Raw genomic sequence first — 25734 nt, 5'->3', positions numbered from 1 at the left:
CAGTGACAGCCTTCCTCATCCTAATTGTCATTCTGGCAATAGAGGTGTCACTAACTCCAGAAGTCTGGTACTTGGCTCTTGTCAACCTGATCAATTCTTCAGAATGAAGTCCTCTAAACTCGCTCTTTCAGCAGCCTGTAATTTTACACTTTCTCTTTCCAACGACCCAACCATGAGCACGTCATACGCTTTTGGCTTGTTTAGCTCGTCCTGAATCTCACAATACACAGTGTTGAGTTGAGCAGCGTATCTTTGCCGCAGCGTGGACTCCATGTTTGTTTACATTCCTTGGTCTGTGCCGACAGAAGAAGTTTCAGACAGAGACACCGTTTTGTGTGACAGGCCACAGCCAAGATAGCGACGATTTTCAGAAAACGACCGCGGAAAAGTTGACGGAAAAAATTAGCTAGTGTGACACCGCCTTCGAGGGATTTGGGCGATAGGGATGAGCTTGATGAGAGAAGTCATTATTAAGCGCGTACGCAGGAGGGGAGGTGACGTTGCAAGTTCAGGCAATTGACTGAAAATATCGATAGAAGATAAAGGGCAACATGGCAGCGGAGTTGAAGTAGGGCCTCGGTAAGGAGGAGAAGCTGATCAGACGAGCCTTAGACTCCACTCTGTCAGAAGAGCTGTGTGAGTGGAGCCCCCTCACACGTGAGGGCCATACACCATACGAGGGGTTAAAGGCCGTGTATGGATAGCAACTATTACGGGGAGGAAGAACTGGCGGAGACGATACAGAACACTTAACCTCGAGGAAGCTGATTTAGTAAGAGAGGAGATGTGAAGTTTCAATTAGATTTTGAGTTAAGATGGGCGAGGATATTTAGTGTTGACGAAGGTGAAAGCTGAGTTGTCAGAATAGGGGATGGAGTGTTGGAAGATTGTTTTCAGTTCACTTATGTGCCTAAGAAGGGTATGGGTTCAATCTCAAACTACCGCCCTATGGCTTTACTTTCCTGTCTATCTAAGGCTTTTGAATCAATCCTAAACTCAGAAAAGATTCAAAGCACCTTTCACTTTAGCAACTATCCCAGTCGCAGTATGGTTCACCGTGGCGTTCTACTGTGATCTTCTTGCTCTCTAAACGACTCCTGAATTATCCTCTCTTATGCGTTTCGGTGAAACTTTCTGTTGCTAGACGTATCCTTAGATTTACATGAATTTGTAGAAAATCAGACCACACAGACCCCATATTGGACAGTGTCCTTAAACCTAAGTGATTTTACGGTAATCAGAAGACTCCAAAACGTTGCATTTCTATAGTTGATATTAAGTTGATGACGAGGTCGAGGCTTATTTTGAAGGAGTCAATCATTACACTTCTGGACCACTGACGGTAGAGCTTATTCATTCTCAACGCACTACAACGTTGGTGAAGAAGAAAATTTGTGCAGTCTAGTTACTTGTCTACATCTGGGTTTCACGCCACATTGTTCTGTTGCGCAAGTATGTCGATCATAAACAATGTTAGTCTGTACATTCGTGAAACCATTATTTTTCTAAAACATTCGATCAGGTTTTCTCGGAGGCGACGTTTTTCTCAAGAGAGAACATGTTAAGGGAGTGAAAGAAAGCCTTTCTTCGTAGGATTTGTTGCGCAAGGAAGGGATCATTTTCGTTGCCTTACGACGCTGAACACCTTCTAATTTAGTACGTATCCCCTTTTTGCATGGTGGGGGAGACCAAACTGTACCGCATATTCAGAAGTGGGGTCTGACTAAAGCTGTTGTAGCAGAGGCGGGAGTATTACGTCTTTATTCTTGAATACAAAAGTTTCTTTTTAATGAAGCCCAATATTCTGTTCTCGCTTTTATTTGCTGCATCGTATGTACGCGTTGCAGAAATTTGAGGGTTTGACGGCGATTTTGACCCCCAAGTCTTTGGACGGTATTGAACGCTTTGAGTTAGCAACGCACATTTCGTATTCGAACTTTTATTCGTCGTTCCAACTTGAAGGGACCTGGCATTTGTCTACGTTAAAGGGCATCTCCCATCTATATCCGAACCATGCTGAAATTTTCCCGTAAACTTGGAGGCTTTTGCCTGTCTTCATCAGTGTAGGAAACCGAGCGTTACCAATCTTTGTGTCGTCTGCTGGAAATTTACTAATGCGGTTATTGAGTCCAACATCCACGTCGTTGATGTAAATAATGAAGAGACACTCGGGCCAAGGACCCGAGCCCTGAGGGGACGCCACTAGTGACAGGGCGCCCACTCTTGAGTTAAATCAATCAATCACTACTCTTTGTTGTCTGTTGCTCAAGCCAATTCGCGATCCATTGGTTCACTTGACCGTCAATACCTATTTGCCTTTGATTTGTAAAGTAATTTATGATGCAGGACTTTATCAAACGCTTTCTGAAATCAAGATAGACTCACGTCCAGTGATTTAGTTTACGTCATAAACAGAAGAAGAGTCGTTATAAAAGGTTAATAGGTTTGATAGGCAGGATCTTTTGTTTCAGGAAGCCATGTTGTGAGTCCCCCAATCAATGAGTAGCTTTTCAAGGTAATTCACAATGTTTGTCTCTAATTATGCCCCCAAGTAGCTTTACCTACAACCGAAGTTAGACCAATGGGCCTGTAATTACTTCCGGTACTTTTTTGTCTCCTTTCTTGAAAATCGGTGTCACGTTAGCCTTTTTCCAATCTGAAGGGATTTGATGCCTTTGTCGCAAGGGACATATTGAATACGGTGCTGTGAAGGAGGAGAGGCTATTTTGCCTCTTTGTTTCTTTCAGCAAGGCTGGATATACTTTGGCATCAGGTCCAGGACTTTTATTTGTTTTAAGTGAAATGGAGAGAACTTGTATGACATCATCAGTTGTTATTTCAAATTAGGGTATGCATGCTCAAAGATTTACAATAGTACTGGTGTTGGTGGTAGCGAGAGGAAGACTTCTTTTGTGTTAAACACCGAGTGAAAAGTAATTGTTTAGAGAGGTTGCAATGGTACGTTGGTCGTCAGTCACTAAAGATGCACTGCGTCGCTGCTTTGTTAAAGGTCCAATACCACTTTTTGATCGCCTTTCTGTGAGTTTATGTAACTGAAGATTTCGGATTATTTTTACAGTTGGCTGCAATATTTTTCTTCGTATCTACGCTTTGCTCTGGACCTACTAGATCTTTTTACTCGTCGCCTGTGCATCGCTTATAAAGCTAATGTTTTTTCGGGCGTGCTTTTGTTCTTCTTCTTTTTAACCTGTAAAAACAATTTTCTCTCATTGACTGATTGTTTAATTTCGCTATTAAACCACGGTGAGCTTTTTATTAGTCATTAATTCAACTTCTCACTTTTAAAGGGACGATATGTTCTGCTGATTAGTAGGTGATTTTAAGAGCTTGTGCCAGGCTTCCCTCTACGTTGCCGTCATCAGATAGTTATATTTCTAAGCGTTTTTGTCAGATTTCTACGAAGTTAGCTCTTTTGAAATTGGCACTGCTTACTTTATTTTCAGTCACTGATGATTGAGCTTTGAATGTCCAGACGCGCACATAATTATGATCGCAAGAAATGAGGTGTTCTCTCTACCGTGACACTACTGATTAGGTTATCTTGGGTCGTTATAACAAGGTCGAGTATATTATTTTTGTCGAGTTGACTGTAGAAAACCATTTAAGCTTAGATAATTTTCTTCTAGAAATTCGATCATTCTATGACTCACCTTCATGTACCTAACAGTGTCGCCCAGTCGATATGGGGGAGTGCTAAAGTCTCCTAATATCAGTGAGTCGGTGTTATTAAAGTGACTGCCTTAAGACGCTGTACATTTCAAGGTCGTCATCGAGTGATTGCCCGGGAGGTCTGTAGGTGACAGATTAGTATTTTAAGTTGACTTTGCCAATGTTTACTCTCGCACGGGCCAAATCATTCAACGTTACTGTTTCCTTGCGTTTTGTCCAGTGGGTTGCAAATAGCTTTTTTTGACATAAAGGGCGACGCCACCGCTCTCTACAGTTTATAAGCACGATCTTTGTTGGAAGAGTCTACTTAGCCATCTATGTTGTATTCGGAACTTAAATCAATATTTGTGGTGTCGATAAATGTTTCGGTTATAGCAATTATATCAAAATTTACTACTGTTAAAGCAAGACATCTCAGTTCATCAAATTTGTTTCTTGAGGCTACGCGCATTGAAACTTAAGGATTTTTTCGTTATCTAGAAGCTTAGTAATAGAGGTGGGTGGTACTTGCGGGATCCTGCGGTTACGGGTTTGTCGGTGATGCACGGCGATCCTATATTTACACAGGTGGGGTGGAGGGTTTTGCCGTAAATGACTCGTTTTTTGTTCGGATGATACGCACTTTTCTGCTTCGTTGAGGAGCCTTCCAGTCTACGCTGCCCCGATGGGAGAAAGGTGCAATCCGTCCCGTGGAAGAGCTCATTTTGGTCCATAAGAAATTGTCCCATGCAAGTTTAGGAACTCCACGTCCAAGCTCCCTACAAAAAAGGAAGTCTGTAAGCGTTGTTTAGACTGAAGGCCTTACTGAAAAATCAACTCTCCGCCCAAGTCCGTGGTAGAACTCCCTGGGAAATCAAAAATGTTAGGGATTTAGTCTTATATACTGCTGGATGAGTTTACGCAGGTACTTCTCCAGGAGTTCCTCAGACCGGGTCGTAGTGACGTCGTTCATACCTGTGTGAATAACAAACAGTGAATCATTAGTAGCCTGGGGAGATCTCCTCAAGAGCAGCAGTTATGTCGTCGATCCCAGCACCAGGATAGCAATAGTTCCGTCTTCGACGAGGAACTCTGCCGCAGAACTCAACAACCTGCTGGCGAATCATGGAGTCACCCACCAGGAAGGTGCTCTCCTGCTCGTCGTCCTCCTCCTCTCCAGAATGGCAAACCTGTTGAAGCAATGAGACAGGATAAATCAACTTGTCTGGCTGGTTTTGGCTCACTCCATTCACGACGGTGAAGCCATCATGGGCGGTGCCACTAGCATCCTCCGTTGCTGTGTGGTGTTGTCCGCTGGTAAGTCTGACGGTACCACCGCTGAGGGCAAAGGGCAGTTGGAGAAGGGTTTGCTTTTCACTACAGGCAACGTTAGCCTGGGTGAATTCCTGCAAGGGAGGCAACAGTGCGCGAGAAAGCTCTATTATTTTATCTCTGACCTGCTTCCATCTTCTCTTCTTGCTCCTGCAGTCTGGTCTCGAGATGCTGCCTGGTGAGAGAAAGCTCTATTATTTTATTCTGGCCTTTCTTCTTCATCTTCTCTTCCTGCTTCCCACTGCAGTCTTGTCTGAGGATGCTGCCTGGACAGACACAGTCGACAGACAGCAGAACGCCCACCTGTAAAAAGAAGTGAGCTGAGAAGCTACCGTTACAAGCACTGCACTTCTTAGGCGCCATCTTAGCTTTAGAAATGAAAAGAGAGATAAAAACACAAGAGTGAAGGGGATTAGGAAAAGGGGTGAAGGTGTAGTGAGAGGTAGTTTAGTAATGGAGGAAGAGTGAGAGAGAGGAGGGAGAGGAAGGATGTGAGGTGAGTAAAGAGGGGAAAGAGGTGTGGAGATCAAGGGGAGGGGTTAGAAATAGGGTGAGGTGGGAGAGAGGAGGAGCAGGAAGGGATGTGAGGTGAGTAAAGAGGGGAAAGGAGGCGGTGGAGTGAGGTGTGTGAGAGATCAAGGAGGCTTAGGAAATAGGGTGAGGTGGGGAGAGAGGGCAGTGAAGTGAGGTGTGAGATCAAGGAGGGTTAGGAAATAGGTGAGGTGGGAGAGAGGGAGGTGTAGGAAGGGGATGTGAGGTGAGAAAGAGGGGAAAGGGAGGCAGAGTGAGGTGTGTGAGGACTCAAGGAGGGTTAGGAAATAGGTGAGATGAGTGTGAGGGAGTTTGGGGAAAGGAGGTGGGAAGTGGGAGAGGAGGAGGAGAGAAGGGACTTCTTGAGGTGAGTGAGGTGTGTGAGAACAAGAAAGCGTTAAGAAGGAGGCGAGGTAAGGTGGGTGAAGGGATGGGGAAATAGGATGTGAGGTGGGCGTGAGTGAGGGGGAGGGCTCAGGGGAAATATGTGGGGTGAGGGAGGAGAGAAGGGCTAATCCTCTAGGGGATGAGAGGAGGAGCAAAGGGATGTGAGGTGAGCACGAGGGTGGGGGGGGGCTTAGGGGTGAGGGTGAGGGAAAGGGTGTAGGAAGGTGTTAATCCTCTAGAGGATTTAAAGGGGTGTAATGAGGAGGAGCAGATTGGAATCCTCAGAATCTACAAAGGGTGGGTTGTCGACATTACCCAAATCACGCAATGTGAGACACTCTGGGAACACAAAGTCACACTCAGGACACACGAAACACTCAAGAAACCCAAGCACAAGTATCGACCAAACACCCTCAAGTCACTCGCAAACACCGGAAGTACGAATACAGCACACTCAAAACACTCTGGAAACCCACATAGAGCACTATAAACATCCAAATCACACGTATCAAAAGCACTGGAAACACAACACACTCGAGAAACAACGCAGAACACTCAAAAACAGCCAAATCACACATAGAAACACCGAAACAAAAACAGCACACTCAAAACAACTCTGAAACCCACATAATACACTTAGAAGCAGCCAAATCACACGCAAAAACACCGGGAAACACAACACTTCAGTGAATCACTCTGAAACCACTTAGAACCCGAGAAACAGCCAGATCACACGCAAAACACCAAACACAACACATGAATCACTCTAAAACCCACGCAGAACACCCGGAAACAGCCAGATCACACGCCAAAAAACACCGTAAACACAACACACTTGAATCACTCTGAAACCCACGCAGAACACCTGAAACAGCCAGATCACACGCTTTCGATAGAGTCTGACACCAGTCTTTGCTTTTAAACTGCCCTCTTTGATTATATCCCTCTCTCTGTTCCCTTTATCTCCATTTTCCTTTCCGGCCGTTCTATCTCTGGTAGGTAGACGGTCCACTATTCTTCCCTAAACCTATAAACAGTGGCGTTCCACAGAATGGGCTCTGTCACTATCACCCACTCTCTTCCTGTTACTCATCAATGATATTCTTTCCATAACAAACTGTCATGTCCACTCATTACGCCGACGACTCCACTCTGCATTATTCAACTTCTTTCAATAGAAGACCCTCTCAACAGGAAGTACACAACTCCAGGACTGGAGGCTGCATAACGCAACCTCAGACCTTGCAATCATTTCCGATTGGGGCCAGAAGGAACCTTGTGTCCTTCAATGCCTCAAAAACTCAATTTCTCCACCTATCAACTCGACACAATCTTCCAAAACACTCTATCCCTGTTCTTCAACAACACTCAGCTGTCACCGTCTTCAACACTAAAGCGTCCTCGGTCTATCCTTAACTCAAAATCTCAACTGGAAACTTCGTATCTGCCTCACCTCCTTCAAATCAGCTTCCTCGAGGTTGGGCGTTCTGTATCGTCTCCCGCCAGTTCTTCTCCCTCGCGCAGTTGCTATCCATATACACAGGCCTTGTCCGCCCTCGTATGGAGTATGCATCTCACGTGTGGGGAGGGTCCACTCACACAGCTCTTCTGGACAGAGTGGAGTCTAAAGTGGTAGTAGCCAGTAGATGCACGAAGGCTAGCGTCCTTTCCTGTCGCTCGACCATGTAGGTAAGGCAAAGTGCTGCTTCTGTCCCTCGACCGTATTGAGAGACCAGCCCATGCCAGCAGCCCCTGCTGCATCTGGCTGCATCTGGGTGTTGGTACGCCTGATCGGCATCAGTTGGCCACGCACCTAATCTGATTTCCCGTTTTTCAAAAAATCATGTTTCATATCAGGACTACATTGCTAAGAGAAAAAATTATAAATTTAGAGATAAACAAAAACAGAAAAGCTAGATATAGCTGTAATGGTAATGGAAGAAGACGGTAGCAGTGCATAAACTTTTATTTCAGCAGTCATACATAAAAAGAAATTATAAGGAAGTACTCTTTTTAAAAATAATAGCATTTAAGATACAAATTCAAATCAAACAATTATGAAAAAGAAAATGAAAAAGATAATGCAGAGTGCCGATATGAATGCATATTCCGCCATCACAACAACGCGCACGTGCACGGGAAGCTGATCGACAATGGACCGCGCTGCACCACTTTCGTCAAGGCAGAGGGAGAGTCCTGGTGCAGCTTAGTGGAGGAAAGGCCTGTCCTTCAAGATAGGTCAACCAGCACTGCGGTCCCAGCGTCAAGAAGAACTTGTCGTGGGATGAGATTGCCAAAAACTTCAACGCCATGCACCCTGATCCGGAGCCACGATCAGTTCAACAATTGAAAAGAAGTTTCAACCGCATCAAATTGAAGTAAATCGTAAATGAGGTGCATTGATTTTACGTTGTATATAGTTAACCTTTTGACCAGTATCGCTTTGTATCGCTTCTTATGTCACTCCTCTCCTCGATCCTTTCAGTGCGCAACGTCATGACCCCTATGCGCTGTCGGGCAGGGGAGGTGAGTTCTATTTCCACCTCCACACCTCTGTAACTATGCATTGTAGCAAATATTCCGGCATATCATTAGGAAAGATAAGAGCCAGGCAAATACTATACAGCTTGCTTAATTATATTATCCAGTTTCATATGATGACCGACTAAAACAGTATATTTGCCATCGTATCTAAAAAATAACCGCTATTATAATATGTATTGGTAGTATAGTTTGGTATATATTATTACTTCGCTTTAACTTAGTGGTTGTAACAGCCAACCAGGCAAGACAATTCACCCGTTCTGATGACAGGCAGCATGTTTCACGTTATATGAGTATGTGGTTGCACATGTAGGAGGTGTCGGTGGACATTCCATCAGAATAAAGTTACTATGGGTGGTGAATAGTGTTGGAACATGACAGAGCGAAGCGGGAGATTCAAAACACCACCAGCACAGACAGCGCGGCGTCGTTGCCCACAATTTAGCAATAAAATAATAAATGCTCTTACTGTGAATTACCATAGTTCTTGCATCACGGGGTCACGGGGAAATGCTTCCTACTCAGCGTGCGGTTGCGAAGCAACTGGGGTCACATGCCACTCCTCCCCCTGAGAATTAACATACTGCCCCCATCGACCATGCCTTTATACTCCACCATTAATATGATCTTAGAATGTGCCCTTGTAACATTCTGTGTGGCATCAGAATGCCGCGGAGCTTCACTTGTCTAGTGCCCCTCCCATACTCAGATGTGCCCCTTTGATAAATACCTATCCACTCCAGTGTTTAAGCATGATTAAAATGATCAACTTTTCACCTTTTGAGACACAGATTACACTAATAATGTGTTCTCAGATCCAAAATAATCATAATGCGCTTAAAAATAGTTATAGATTGCTTTTTTCATTGTTATTACATGTTATTTGTAAGGCAAAAGAAAGAATTAGTGGTAGAATAGCAATAAGCATAGAGCAGGTGTAAACTCTTACATATGATAATATTATACCATTGCTGATCAAATAGTAACCCATTAATTCTTGCTTTGTTAGTTAAGAGCTATATTCAAACTAAAATAATCCAATGTTATCAACCGAATTGACTAGCACTGTATCTTTAATGCAAACACTATTAATAGTCAGAGGCCCTAGAATATTCAATCTGCGCCCCTAATATCAATTTTGTTACAACACGTTGTTTCCAATGCTCTTTACTATATTTGGTCAAAGGGTAAAAAAAGGTAAAGAAAAAGGTTAAGTTAGGAGCACACGCTATAGCTGCGTGGGTGGTGGCAGTGCTCATCTCCATCCCATTGATCCTTTGAGCCTGTCATGAGACAACCTATAAACCTGATATGCAGTACCAGTGTAACATCTGGGTTACCACAGCTTACTTTTCCCAGTGGCCCCAGGTACCTGGGTGAGTTGAAGGATGAATGGGTTGCGGCTGCATGCCGACCACAGCCCAGGCCTGCCAGATTCATTAGAGACTCTGAACCACTGCATTGCAGAGGTGTTGTTAAAGGGTTTACAATCTAGTATGCCTTTTGATATATTATTGTTATTAAAATCATTTTTCATTGCAGTGTTATAATGGAATAGAGATCCTACAAGCTGAAGGTGAAGAGGACTGGTGGTGCCCCTCCTCCATCACCTCCCAAGTTTACAGAAGAACATGAGACTGTTGCCTCCATGATCTCTGGACAACTCAACATGGGCGAGGATGTCTTTGACACTCTTGCCATTCAAGATGGGCATCCAGTGGATGAGGCAGGCACTCCCATCATGGATGTTACTTTCAGTAAGTTAATCATTGCTTGAAAGTATATCACATTATATTATCCAGCTTTCTGCATTCTTGTTCTGGTGCTGCATATAAATACTATCATTGTTATTCTCATCATCAATTTTCACTTTTTGATACACTAGTTTAGGTTAAAAAATATATATATATATATATATATATATATATATATATTTTTATATATATATATATATATATATTTATATATATATATATATATAGAGATATATATATATATATAGATAGATAGAGAGAGAGAGAGAGAGAGAGAGAGAGAGAGAGAGAGAGAGAGAGAGAGAAATATATATATATATATATATATATATATATATATAAATATATATATATATATATATATATATATATATATATATATATATATAGATAGATAGATAGATAGATGAATGGATAGATAGATAGATAGATAGATAGATATAGATATAGATATGATATAGATATATAGATAGATAGATGAATAAGATAGATAGATATAGATAGATAGATAAGTTACTCATTTCTGGGAACAAGCTCTGAGGGGGCCCAGTCTAGGATTAAATTTAAATAACTATACATGCACTAGATATCCAATTCCCTCTGGTGCCTTTAGTGAGGGGGTAGTGTTTTTTCAAGTATTATACGAAAAGAAACTAACATTGGCATTAAAGGAAGAGATTTCCCGAGTCACATCATTATCTTTCATGCATAAGCATGATTGATAATGCATTGTATTATTTCACAGATGTGAGTGGAAAACTGCCACCGACAGAGGTCCCCTCTGCTACTGCTGCCGCTGAATGGGCCGAAGCACCTGCACCTCCTTGTGCTTCTACATATTTCCAGCGAGAAGCTTCAACCTCTGCATCCACTGCACCATCACTAACTACATTAACATGTAATGTAGCCTCCCCTTCTTCTGGTGCCCCACGGCAAAGGAGGAAATTTGATGCCGAGTACCAGGCCTGTCGGAAGCAGCAGGATTTGTATCACGAACTCCTTCTTCAACAGACCAGAGAGGAGCACGAACAACAGATGAAACTGTATCAGTTTCACAGGGAGGTGTTGCATCGGCAGCTAGATGTCTTCACGAAGACTTGCCATCATATCCGTGAGGCAGCAGACACCTGCAAAGCCAATTTTTTGGACAGTTTGGGAAATGCCGGAGAGTAACATCCATGGTGGGATTGCCTGCCTCATGAACTGCATGCCCATCTTGTATTGCAAGAGTGTCAAAGACACATTCTCCCATACTGAGATCTCCAGAGATCATGGAGGCAACAGACTTGTGTTCTTCGGCAAACTTGGGAGGTGATTGAGGAGGGCCACCACCAGTCTTCTTCACCTTTAGCATGTAAGCTCCCCCTAACTTCACTACCCACGTATTTATCTAAACTTTTTTTAATGTGTTTATCTTATTGACTCTCATAACATGAATGCCAAGCCTGTTCCACTCATTCTCTTGCTGGTAAAGTATTTTTTTGCATATGTCCCTGTTGAATCTGAATTTATCAAATTTAAACCCATTACTACATGTCCTACCTAGCTCTCTTACCATCAGAACCTTATAAATATCTCCCTTATTAAAGCCCTTCATCCATTTATAAACTTCGATCAAGTCTCCTCGCACCCTTTCTAGAGAATGCAAGTTTAATTAATTGTTCGAATCTCCCTCATGTCAAGTTTTTGAACCCGTAAATCTTTGTCATCCTCCACTGTACCAATTCTAACATTTTGATACCCATTCTACAATTATGAAGGTGACAGAGAAAAAACACATTATCATGATAAGATCTAACTAATGCTAAATATAGCTTGATGACATCAGCACTTGTTGCTTACTCTCATGAAATGAATCCCAACACCCTATTTGCACAATATCTAGGATGAATGCATTGTTTTAGATGGAGATCAGAGGTCATCAAGATCCCTGAATTCCTCTCTCACCTTGATCTTCTTAGGGAGTGTCATTTAACCAATAATTATGAGGGTTGTCCCATATACACTCAGAGTACTGACTTCAGATGTAGAAATAAAACCAACACTGCCACCATCTTCAGTGGTCTTTCTTACACCACTGAAGATGGTGATAGTGTCCACCGAAACTGTTTAGTTAAAATATAACTATCGTCTGCCAGTGTGGGTTTATTTATACATCAAGAATATGTCAGAGTGATTAGCCCATCTTTGCACTTCCAGACATTGAACTCCATCTGCCACTTCCCTGCCCATTCACGCAATCTGTCCTAGTTCATCCTGGAGAATACTAGCGACCCGATCCGACTCAATTACTCTGCCAATCTCTGTATCATCAGCATTTTAGCATATATTGCCAACATTAACTAGTGTTAGTAGTAGTAGTTGTAGGAAATACATTATATTCAGTGATGTTTGATAAATATTTTTGTTCATTTATTTACATCATGATTATGGCTATACGTATGAACTTCAGGCAAGGAAATGAACAAATTAAAGAGACTATGGGGTAAATTTTGATCGGAAAATATTTATGCAAAATTACCTGAAGAAGCTATTTCATTTTCTGAACAGACATAACTTATTATTAGAGAAACTACAATAAAGATCTCAAATGTACACCACATCAGACCAAACACCACACCAAGAAAAGATTTATGCCACTATAAAACACTTGCCTGCATCATGACGGGCTAGGGCCGACTACCATCCAGGTCTCTCAAGAAAGCCTAAAGCACTATAGGCTGGGAAAAAAAAGATCAAACCTGGGCTATCTGTGTATAAATCAACCCAACTGAGCTACTGAGGTCACCATGCCAAGGGCACTATGCAGCACTATACCTGACACCTGGCCCCTACTGTGGATATGAAAAGTGACCTCGTTTCACACTCATGGTAGCTGGAAACGCTTTAGTCAACCCATAATGCCACCTGTAGTATATATTAATGATTAGAAAACTGCAATAATAGTGAAAAGAATTTTGTCATGTAGTTTACTGAATTTTCAATGTTATTGCAGTTCCTTCTAATATATATAGCACCGCATGTGCTACTGTGGGTTAAATAAGCATTCCCAGCTACCAGGAATGTTGGCGAAGTCACCTTTCCTGCATATCCGCAGTGGGGGCTAGAATGTCAGATACAGTGCCAGATAAGTGGCCTTTGGGATCATCATCTTCTGGGGTGTTTCATGGGACTGGCTAGGCTGTGTGACCACTGCCTCCTGAGCCTCGTTATTGGGAAATGTAAGCGGATGTTGTTATTCTGTCGATGTGTCACCAGGGGAGGGGCTAGATCCTGCTGAGTTGCCCTGTAGGAAGGTCTGCACAGACTTGAGGGCTTGGAAGGCAGTGTTGGGGCTGAGGGTGTCGCTGCCCAGCAGGTCTTCTAAAGTTGGTCTGTGGATGTTGAGTCTGGTTAGGGATGCTTAATTTGAGGTTGGTGCGGAGGGAGTGGAATCTCGGGCAGTGGAGCAGGAAGTGTTCTGGTGTGTTAGGCTGTGTGAGGCACCATGGGCAGTGTAGGTCTTGGACTAGACGGAGAACTTTTAAATCATCGATGGCTCGATTGGCTTGCTGCCCTGACTCCTATCCAGAAGCCTGGGTTCCATTGCCAGCACTCAATGGTGTACATTTTGACATCCACAGAAGATCTAAAAGAATCTCTCAACAATGGAAGCTCTGCGAGCATTTCCAGGGCCTACATCATTCTCCGCAAGTATTTCTATGTTGATGGGCTCAAGTTCTTCTTCTGGCATGTCAATGGGGAGTTTGTTGAGGATTGCAATATTGTGCAGGATGGCACAAGCAGTCACAATATTTTTTGATGTTGAGAGTGCTGTTCTCATTGGCTTTGAGAGAATAGCAAATCTTTCTTCCAAATCCTGAACGTTCTCTCGATCAGGTTCCTTGTTTTGATGAGAGGCATTGTAATGCCTCTCCTTAACAATACGAGGAATTCGAATGGGAGTTAAAGGTAGCTTTTACAGGCATGGCCCGAATCCCCAACAAGTATCCTCTGTACTGCCCTCCTCCAGAGTAGCACACAAAACAGACTCACTGAAGATGCGGGCATCATGCACTACTGCCAGTTCGACCAGATTTGTGAAGAGCATGGATGAGTTGCAGACCCCCATTATATTCAATGAAAAAAAGCCTTTCCTGCAGCGGTAAAGTTCTACATCTTCTCCACCTGGACTGATGATTGGGATGTGTACATCATCTACACATCCAATAACTCCGGGCATGGCAGCTACCTCGGCAAATTGTCGCATGACATCCTGTTCTTCAGCAGGACTGGGGAACTTTATGTAGTCCTTGCTAGCTGGCAGCAGATTGCACTGGTCACAGTTTTGACACAGGTAGATACACTGGGCTGCGACATGTCACAGCAATCCCCCATGTCAAGCTGGAAGCTCCCAGTGACATAGTAGCGCAGGGTTACCAGCAGCTGGAGACATGGTGGGATTGGAAGCCCTGTAAGAAAGAAATATTTATCAGAATATATATATATATATATATATATATATATATATATATATATATATATATATATATATATATATATATATATATATATATATATATATATATATATATATATATATATATATATATATATATACACACACACACACACCATAGAACGGGGCTATTGCGACCACCTGGGGCAACTGAGACCAGCTAAGGAAATTTCTTTTAAAAATTAAAAATAAAAAAATAATAGGTCGGACTGTTTTGTTAACTTCTGTTTTGTAGACATTCAAGTACATAAGATCTGAAAATGTAAACCACATATTTTCACTCATTCCACAAGTACCCCTCATTCCTATTCATTTGTGTATGTATATTCGAGGAATGTGACCCAGTAACGCTAAGGTGTGCTGTACACAAGCCGTGTCCCTCAGCCAAGTCCAATTTCTGTGATCTGTAGCCAGGCATCCTATGTAAGTATACAGCCAATGTGGAGGTGATCAATGTTAATGTTTACTTTGTATTGATCTTTATATAACATGGGGTAATTGGGACCACCATAATGGGGTACAAGAGACCACAGCTACATAAATGGTACACACTTCTGTTTTGTTTCGGGATGGTGTGTACCTACAAGAGAAAAGAAGGTTCTCCCAGGGCCCAGTATACTCCTGACATCCGGAAACAGGCTGATAATAATATTAATAATAATAATAATGATAATATTATTAATAATAATAATGATAATATTAATAATAATAATAATAATAATAATAATAATAATAATGAAAATAATAATGCTAATAATAATAACAAAAATAATAATAATAATAATAATAATAATAATAATAATAATAATAATAATAATAATAATAATAATAATAATGATAATAATGATAATAATAATAATTATAACAATAATAAATAATAGTAATAATAATAATAATAATAATAATAATAATAATAATAATATAATAATAATAATAATAATAATTAATTAATAATGAAAATAATAACAATAATTATAACAGTAAATAATAATAATAATAATAATAATAATAATAATAATAATAATAATAATAATAATAATAATAATAATAATAATAATAATAAATTAATTAATAATAATGAAAATAATAATAATTATATATAATTATGAAAAATATATAATAATAATAATAATAATAATAAATTAATTAATAATAATATTAATTAATAATAATAAATAATAATAATTATAATTATAATAACAATAAATAATAATAATAATAATAATAATAATAATAATAATAATAATAATAATAACAACAATAGCAATAATAATAATTCCTGATGACTGCACCTCCATGGTGATGTGGTTATCGTGCCAAGCTACAAATCCACAGATCTAGGTTCAAATCCCAGTCGGTGTGCACCTCACCCAACTGTTCATTCTCCCTCTTGTGCCTGTCAAATTAATGGGTACCTCAGGAAACCTGTGGTAACCCAGATGTTACACCTGCCTCTCTTTTGGGTAATGGGTTCATATCCACCACAGGCTATAGTGCTAATGTGACAGAGGTCAGCACTCAGGCCATGTGCAACTATAGTATGTGCCCCTACCTTCACCTTACTTTCACTGAGAATGTGGATGACTGCCTTATCCTACTTTTCAACCAATCAATAACCAAGCCCATAATTTTTGCAGATTTTTGCAGGGGTCTATTAGTCTTTCTTCCAATTCCTTAATTCAGGGTCATTGGTATACCCTCTAGTGGCAATTGCTCATATAGATTTTTGATAAGTACAATGTCTGTAGATGCCATAAAATTATGATAACAGTCTGGATCAGGTAGCTTTCTGTCTGTTATCATACGATCTATAACGCTACCGTCCGACGATCATTTTCGAGGGTAGGGAAGACTAATGATTCATTTTGATGGAATTCGTAATTAAATTGGCATTTATTTCAGACATTTGTTGATATTAGGCATAGATTGAAGTAAATAAACCATAATTACACAATTGAGTGTTTCCAAAAGAATATTAATTCATTCAGTTTTATCTTCCTTTTGCATTTTCAAAGAAAACTTAATGACAACAGCCAAGCATTTATTGCTTTGATGACATTCATTTTTTGCAGGAGTTCACTAACTTGCAAACACTAATGCACAGTGCATACGAATTTACTTTTCACACAAAAAGTGTCTTTTGAAAATGAATAACTTTGACCATCACCATGTTGGTTTCTTTTCCAAGAGACTGTTCAACTGACGTTAAGCAGGTTCCTGCATGATGTAATATAACCAAAGAACGAATTTTTAAGAAAAAAAAAAAAAAAACCAGCAAATATACCAACAGAAAAAAAAAAGAAAAAAAACAACAAAACAAAAAAAAATAAACAAACATCAAAATAGATTATAAAAGAAATAAACAGTAAAGCCAATGATAAGACCAACCAACACACATAGATTTCAGGATGCAAGCACAACAGTGATAATGTCATACATGTGTGTATTATTGTGTCTGGGGAAAAGGAAGTTGTCATCTCAGACAGTCACAGGTAAAGAATTGCAGCACTGTCTCTGAATCTTGAGTCTAGGTCTATGCTTTCTGGTCAGAACTAGTTCTCATCTTCTTCGTCTTCATCCATGACAACATCTCCTCTCAAGACTTCAGTGTCATCTTCTCCAGGCTGATTCTCACAGTCTTTCGCCCTGCACATGTCTGTGCACTTGAGATCATTCTGAAGGCAGATGCAGTTAGGCAAGGTACATGACCTCGGGCACTGGCAGGCCAACAGCTCCAATACAGCATCAGGTGCTGGCTTGACAGACATCCAATCCACCGCAAGGATTTCTTCCCCATCCTGCGTTTCCTTTTTCCATCCACTCTTAGTTGGGTCTGCAATCTCAGAGTCACCAGACAGGCAGCGTTGCCACAGGGCAGTTTGGTAGTTGGCTCGCTGGGCGTGTCTGCAAGCAGTCCTGACAGGGAGGTAGCTGATGAGACTCTGTATCACCGCTTTTAGCACAGAACAACTGATATCTCAGTTCATTTACCCCCGACGCTGGTTGCTTTGGGGCATACATCCGACAGGTGAAACTCTCCAGTTTGTCAAACAGTTCATCAGACAGCTCCCAGTTCTTACCCAGATCCGAAAATGTCTCCTGTGCTTCTTTGTCAGATCTGAGCATCTTCATTGCTGCAAGCTTGCCTTTTCCTGCAAAAGAGCTCACAGAGTCGCACCGGTGAATGAATGCATGCCAGGAAGAGCACTGCAGACGGTTGGTCCAAGAGCTTCTGCTGCTTTGGTTATGTCTACAAGCTGCGTGCGGTGCCTGATCCAAACTTCTGGTACATCGGTGTTTTGATGACACCACAGAAAGCCAGGTTCAAGACCATGACATCAGTGTCGTTGGAGCTGATCATCACAGCTTCAAAGCCATCCTGAGCAGCATGAGAAGCATGCAGCAGCAGCCGGCCATCAGCTTCTTCTTGGAAGGACTGAAGCTCTGCCACATCCCGACGTCTGACAGCAGAGAAACGATAGCATTTCTCCTCACAGGTGACGTAGAGGATCTTGTGGAGTTGGCCAAGCTTTTTCAGATACTTCTCACTGTTCCACTCGTTGACAAGAAACTGTACCAAGTTGGTTTTGTTGTCTTCCTGTTGCAAGAACTTGCGCCATTGTTTGATCTTTTGCCCTGGTGTTATGTTCTGGACACTCAGTCCGGTGTTCTGCTTCTGTTGGCCCTTTCATTGCATTTGATGGAGAGTTTCTTGTAACAGTCAAAACAACATCAATTCGATCACTTGCTGACCCTTCATTGACAGCCATAGAGAATATGCGTTCAGCAACTTCAGCAAAGGTGGGCTGCTGGCCATCAAATTTTGCTCGCTGGACAAGACCCATTCCATCAATAATTGTAACTGAATGGTCTGGAAGAGAGTCAGCTAGTGGAGCGTTCTTCTTGATGCTGTTAGCCAGGGCAGCTTTATTGTTTTCTGAGACTACCATCAGGTGCAGCAAGTGACCAGGAAGTGGACCCAGGGGTAACACATGAGGTCTTTATGTTAAGATTTCTGCTCTGTCCCATGACGATCATCCGCCCAAAAAGCCATCTGTCTGCTCTTAGGATCAGCGACCTGCCATCCCCACATTTTGTCTGCTGCTTCTTTGCAGCTGATCCAAAAGTCTTCAAGAGCTTTTTTCAAAGGGTCATGAAACTTCTTTGCAGGTGGATCTGTTGCCAGTCTCTCAGTCTTGAATGCCGCATAGGCATTTTCTCCTTTGTCTGCGCAATTTTGATATCCTGAGCAACATCCTTTGGTGCAGCAGTCCTGTTGATATGCTCATCAACTCAAGGTTCTCTTCAAAGGATTGGTCCAGCTCTCAAGGGTTTCTTCCACTGCTGCTACAGACTCTTCGTCTTTTTGCCGCCTTGAGTCCAGGAGATCAGGATGGTCTGAGCCATGTTTGTTCAGTTGTACAATGTTCCTGAGCTTTGTCAGAAAGCCACTCCTTTGTTCGGCCGTAAGGTAGTACCGGCTCACAGCTCCAGGTTTCAGGCTGAACTTGGTGGTGCCACCAACTGTTTGTGTATCTCTGTTCACAGTTACCTCAGTGGTCTGGTCCACGGGAATGCGCCCAAAAGGATTTTGGTCAGTGAGTTGAACAGCAAAGTTTCCATCTTGGAATGCTTGGTAGATCTCTGGGTAATCAACAGCAAGATTGGTCATTTGAGCGTAATACGCTGGAAGGTGCCTTGCATAGTTAAGTCTGTCATATGCAAAGCACCAAGGGATCATCTGGCGAATAGCGTGAAGGTGAAGGTCCCAGTTTCCCTCACGAGCAGCCCTTATCAGCCCAAGGAGAATATCTTGAACGATGTCCACGTAGGTCATCCAGAAGGCAGACAGGTCTCCATTGTCATGGCGAAGATGATCCAGAAAGGTGTCCCAAAGACTGAAGAAGTCTCCCATCACAGGCTGTTGCAAGAGGGTAGAAAAGGCAGCTTGGTGGATGTCTTGATGAAAATCAGCAACCAGTTCTTCCACTTCATTGACAGTTGTCAAGCTCTCTGAGTTTCCCTAAGATTGCAAGTACATTCATGATTGTATGAAAGGTGCCGAGTCTCAAGATCAAGTGGTTGTACTGTTCTCTGTTTTTCCACACAATCTCGGCTGCTTTGGCATAGAGGGCTTGGTCCATAACGATGACGACGTTGTCTAGCTGCAAAGTCGTCCTGATGGCCTCAGATTGGACCAGAATCTCTTGCACTGTTGCCATGTCTGTGGCAGGTGCATTGATTGTGGGGAGATAGGAGACAGTGTCTGCTGACACGCTGACCTGATCACGCGTTTGGATATTGAATCCAGTCCAGGCAGGCACAGTCTGACGTTCTGCATCAACAGATCAAGCAAGCATCCAAAGAAGATCCTTTTTCCTGGCTGATGTTGCCTGCGCTTTGTGTTCTTGCAAACAATCAGTCGAGTCCTGAAGTGGCTGGGGACCTGTTCTTTCCCCCGACACGTACATTCGAAGCTCCTGTGTGTCAACTGGCAGGGCCCTTTTCTTCGTCTTTTCAATGACAGGTAAGGGGTCTTTGGAGGATGAGGTCCAAAAACTCTGGGCTGCACTGCGATGCCGTTTACTCGATGAGACGTTCCTCCTCCGGTGACTGTAGCTTCCAGCCTGTCAATATTATCCCATGACAGGTTTGTGAAGACATACGGCTGGACCTGCTGTGGCAGAATAACACGCTGATTGCGAGTGCAGGCCAGTTTCTGGAGGCAAAGAGCGGTGTCATTCTCTTCTAACTGCAGACCAGATGTGCAGTGACCTAATCTGTTGACGATTCTCAGCAGCTCAACATTTCCTGTCAGTGTTTTGATAGCATAAGCCAAAAGAATGTGCTTGGGAGTCTTCTGTCTACCAGCAGTGACAGCGTACACTATGTCTGAGCTCATGGAGTCTGAAAGCCGACGGACTTTTTCTGAGGGAGCAAGGTTTGTTGGATCACCTGTCAAGAGAACTGTCAAGAGGTGAATCAGGTCATCAGGTATACATTCTTGCAAGGCATCTACATCTGTTGGGTTTAGAGGCCAGAGAGCTTTCATTTGTGAGTCTTTTATCTTTTGACGAATGCACAGGGCAGATTGCTCTAAGATCTTTGCTCCTTCAGAGTGAAAAACTGAAAGTTCAATCTTCAGTGATTGGACTCGCCTTCCCAGTTCCTGACAATCAAGACTTTTTGGCATCACAAGAACCCTTCTTTTGTTATCAGGGAAGAAAAGCTCATCTTCAAATACGTTTTTCAATTTCTTTTGGATGTTCTTTTTTGTAGAATCCGTTACATCTGTGATACCTTTAGACAGCATGAAATCTTTCAGTTTGTTAGTTAGATCGGTCAGAGGAATGATATCAGGGTTTGCCATTAGTTCTTCTCTGATATATTGAACAAGATCTCCAAATGCTTCCTTTTCTTCTTTTTGATACGGGTCATCGTCTGTTTGGTCCTTTTCTTGGTCTGGACATGAGGAATCTGTCTTCTTGGTGTATGATCGATAGCAAGACCGATGGTAGTGTGCCTCAGCAGCCACCACCTCTCTGCTGGTAAGAGCAAGAATCTTGCTGTCGCCTTTTCTTGTGGCGACTTCTCGCAACGTTTGATCGACTCTCAGCTCTTTAGCCTGAATCAAATTTTCCCTGGTTTTTTGTCCTTTTTTGTACTTGACTTTCTCGCAGAAAATACAAAGTTGCTTGTACACCCTAGAGTCAGACGATGATGATCTCTCTAATCTCTGTCGTTTCTCAGGTATGTCCTTGTCTGCAGTGTGTTCTTTTTTCTCTTTTAATGTTTCAAGAGTTCTTTTCAGAGTAAAGATACTTCTACAGTATCTGTGGTACACGATACTAGGAACTTCATTTTCTGCTAGAGTCTTCTCTATCTCAAGTACTGGGTCATAGTTCCTTATCCTTGCAGCCTCGAGTAAGGTACACCATGAGTCATATGACGTTGGAGAGTGGAGCTTATCGTCATGATGGCCACTTTTGAAGGATAATTGGTGAATGATACACTGTTTCCCAGATGTGGGGACACTAGTGGTGGCTTCCTCTGACATATTGATAGACAGTCTGAGCGCTGGCTTGGCAAATCACTTCTTCACTGGTTTGGTGATCAGTGTGACTCTTCTAGTCCTCTTCACAGCACACACCTGTAAACTGAGATAACCCTCGTTAGTACAGTTAGCAACATAAAGGGTTTAATACATACTCTTATTCTAAGCAGACACATTGTCAGATTAAATGATAAACATGTTGTTGTTTTGAGAAGGGAATGATCCGGACGCCAGATCGATGTATTGATACAGATTGCTGTTCAATGTTGATGTGCATTCCATACTGAGGTAGTCAATACTTTTAATTTAAAAAAAAAAACAGCTTTTGTAATATTGTGTCCTCTTTCTCAGAAGCAAGAACGTGTCCTCTAAAATGTAAATATTTAAATATACTACATCAATCAAAAACAACTTGATTAACCCACAAAAAATGCTTCATTTTAGCTTGATTGTGTTCTGGCTAACTTATACTCCTTCAGCTAAAACTACAATGAAAGATTTATGAGTTATTGCTGATACTTAAGCTACACTGTGCACCTTATCTTCCCTACCCCCTAAATTTATCGTCGTCGCACACAGTATAAAAGGTCACGTGATAACACACAAAAAGCTACCTGAGCCGCACTGTTATCATAATTTTTTTTCATCTATGGACTCTAAAGTTAATAAAAATTCATATGAGAATTTGCCACCCGAATGTATACCAACAGACCCCTTGGAAGATGGACTAATAAGGCATCATAGTTTCATGAGGTGGGCGGGGGAAGAGGGTAGCGATCGAAGCAAGGATGTGCAGGTGAGGGAATATTTTGTAAATAGGCACTTTTAGGGGCATTTTAAGGCTGATTGAAAAACATTGGAGGGCTGTAGCCCCTCAGCTCCCACAGAAATTATGGCTGACAACAGAAACTCGTGTTAGAAAAGTGTGTCAAAAGATATGTTGAACTGAATTGTTTGCTTTGACCTAAACTCTATCGCTAGGAAATATGAAATAAACATTTATTCCTTAAGAATGATAATTTGACAAAAAAATCATAGACATATATGTAGACATATTTTTACATAGCTGAGAATAACTAGGGTATGGATCTGTGACTTTGGCACCTCGTATAATTTGAGAACTATCAGGGCTGTCCCTGTTTATGGTTGTGGTTCGTTGGCAGATCTAAAGGGGGACCCAGGGGCTGCCCCCCATGGTCCTGAGCGAATACTGGAAACTAGCTCAGAAGTGCGCTGCGGCTATAACAACAAACTCGCAGAACATTCCAAATTGTGTGGTAGGCAATTTCATCGGACTTTTCAACAATCGGGCCTCCGGCAAACTTTTTCCTGAATCGGCTCCTGTTTCAGTTAAGTATGATTAAATTATTCTTGCTAGCCAGTGCTTGATCAGGTCTGATTAAAGTACCTGTAAAGAATGGCATTTTATATTTTCAGACCTATGATATTTTAAGCTTACCTCTTTTCCTGGTAGAATCTGGCAATAGGTGCTGGATTTTGATAAGAGATCCAGGGTGACTTGCTTGGAGAGCCGAAAGCGTTGAGTGAACTCCTCTTCCGAGTACATTTCAAAGGGATCCTACGGCTCCTGAACAAACGGGTTCTCCTCCTGATGGCCAGGTCTTCCATTGTCCCACGTGAGCCACTCTACGTAGCAGGTGTCTGTAGGCTGCCATTGCTGCTTTTCTGTAATAAAATTATATTTAATCTTTTGTGTCATCACCCTCATCAAGGATTATTTTCATTTGAAGTGGAACTTAAGCATCAAGGTCTGTCTGAATATAAGCTTGAGCTTAGATGGCCAATGTAATTATTCCCCATAATGGTGTGAAATATTAATATTGGCCATGCTGGGGTGGGCAGGCTCAGTAATGAAGGCTGCTTCCTTGACCTATTTCATAGCATTCACAATTCATACTTATTGAGGTTTACTGGCGTCAGGCTCACTGTAGTATTACCAAAGTTAAGGTAAAGTTGGGGGCACACGCTATAGCTGAGCTGCGCGTGGGTTCTCCGTTGCATGAACACGTGAGCCTGTGGTAGGAGGGAGCCCAACACCCCGGGACACAGGGCCAGTGTGACATCCGGGTTACCACAGTTTACTTTCCTCAGGTTTCCCCAGGTACCCATTTATCAACCAGCCTGAGAGGAGGATGAACAGCTGGGTGAGCAGCACGCTGACTCCTCGGGTCATGATTCGGACACGGGGCCGCGTAGTAGTAGTCAGCCACGCTGACCACTAGACCACGGAGACCTCTTAGTATTACCAAGCACGAATAATAAGATTATACATAATGTCAAGCTCCCTCACCCGGGTGTAATAATACATTTTGTTGGGGCTACGGCATGGCGATGAAAGGCGAGCCTCCTGTCAGCCTTCCAGCAAGTTGTAAACACGCCTTATCCATAAACGTATCCTGCCACTTTAAAACACTAAACAATCATTCACAGCCGGAAAATACGCTTGGTCTTACCTGTATATGGATGATGAATTGTAGTAATGGCGGCAGCCTTCCTCTCCCGCGTGACGCCAGGCCGGAGGGAGCTTGTTGTCGTCACGACGCCTTATTCTTGTAAAACGCGGAACGGGTACTGTTATCAGAGAAACACTAGTGTTCTGCCTAATAGGATATTTTTTTACCGAAAATTTATTTTATTATTTATTTTATTTTTACATTCAGTCTAAATTCTGATAACAATTTAAATCAAGATTACTACGAAGACACGGTGGTACCAGAGTAATAGACACTAGACCATGTTCCAGTATATTGGAGTGAATTTCAAGTACTCTCAGTAACGACTAGACTGCATGGGAAGTAACTTGTCCTCGACCTTCCGTCTAGCAATACCACCCTAAGGCTCTTCGTCTCATCAGCTCTCCTCCTCCTACTGATAGTCTTCTACCTCTTAAATTCCGCCGCGATGTTGCCTCTCTTTCTATCTTCTATCGATATTTCCACGCTGACTGCTCTTCTGAACTTGCTAACTGCATGCCTCCCCCCCTCCCGCGGCCCCGCTGCACACGACTTTCTACTCATGCTCATCCCTATACTGTCTAAACCCCTTATGCAAGAGTTAACCAGCATCTTCACTCTTTCATCCCTCACGATGGTAAACTCTGGAACAATTTTCCTTCATCTGTATTTCCTCCTGCCTACGACTTGAACTCTTTCAAAAGGAGGGTATCAGGACACCTCTCCTCCCGAAATTGACCTTTCTTTCGGCCACCTCTTTTGATTCTTTTTTGGGAGCAGCGAGTAGCGGGCTTTTTTTTTATTATTTTTATTTTTTTGTGCCCTTGAACTGTCTCCTTTGTTGTAAAAAAATAAAAACACACCAACGCGCGGACCTTAATACCTAAACGGAATGAGTTACTTACCTACGTTGACGTAGAAAGACCGGACGTGATTGCCATCACCGAAACGTGGGCCATCTCTGACCACCTAATGACCGAATTCTCAATTCCAGGATACGAAAGTTTCTACAAAAACAGACTTCACAAGAAAGGAGGAGGTGTTATATGATACGTCAAGAACAAATACCCGGCCGTGAAAATAACCAAAGGGGGCTCAGAGAAATATGACACTGTATGTGTTGAACTGGAGACTAGCAAGCACAACAAAATAACGATTGGAACCGTTTACAGACCTCCAAAGCAACAAGCAGCGGACGACGCAGCTGTGTATGAGGAAATTCCCACCATAACACAAAACAAACAATCAGTCATTATCGGGGACTTTAACTGTTCCAACATTGACTGGAACACGATGATTGGAGATCGGGAGGGTAACAGATTGCTCGAAATGTTAGAGGACACTTTTCTAACTCAGATTGTAACCCAACCTACAGGGGAAAATAACATATTAGACCTAGTACTCGTGAGTGATTCCGATCTCACACGTGAATGTCAGGTCGGCGAAAAACTAAGTGGTTGCGACCATCACCTAATTCGCCTAAAGATCAGA

This window comes from Eriocheir sinensis, chromosome 7, assembly GCF_024679095.1.
Source record: "Eriocheir sinensis breed Jianghai 21 chromosome 7, ASM2467909v1, whole genome shotgun sequence".
Lineage (NCBI taxonomy): Eukaryota > Metazoa > Arthropoda > Malacostraca > Decapoda > Varunidae > Eriocheir > Eriocheir sinensis.
Note: the sequence above shows the minus strand (reverse complement) of the source record.